Consider the following 216-nt stretch of genomic DNA (forward strand, 5'->3'; position numbering starts at 1 on the left):
TAGAATTTTATCCCTGTGAATAAGGGGGGACTCCCTGTACTGGCTTATTAGTTCCAGGCAGTTTTTGATAATGTTTTCTAGATTTTCTCCACAGGCTATCATATCATTTGATAATAAAGACAGGTTTATTTCTTCATTTCTAATCTGTATGATATTTATTTATTTCTCTCATATTATTGTACTAGTTAGAACATCCAGTACAATCTCTCTATATAT

Source organism: Myotis lucifugus, unplaced genomic scaffold, assembly GCF_000147115.1.
Source record: "Myotis lucifugus unplaced genomic scaffold, Myoluc2.0 scaffold_160, whole genome shotgun sequence".
NCBI lineage: Eukaryota > Metazoa > Chordata > Mammalia > Chiroptera > Vespertilionidae > Myotis > Myotis lucifugus.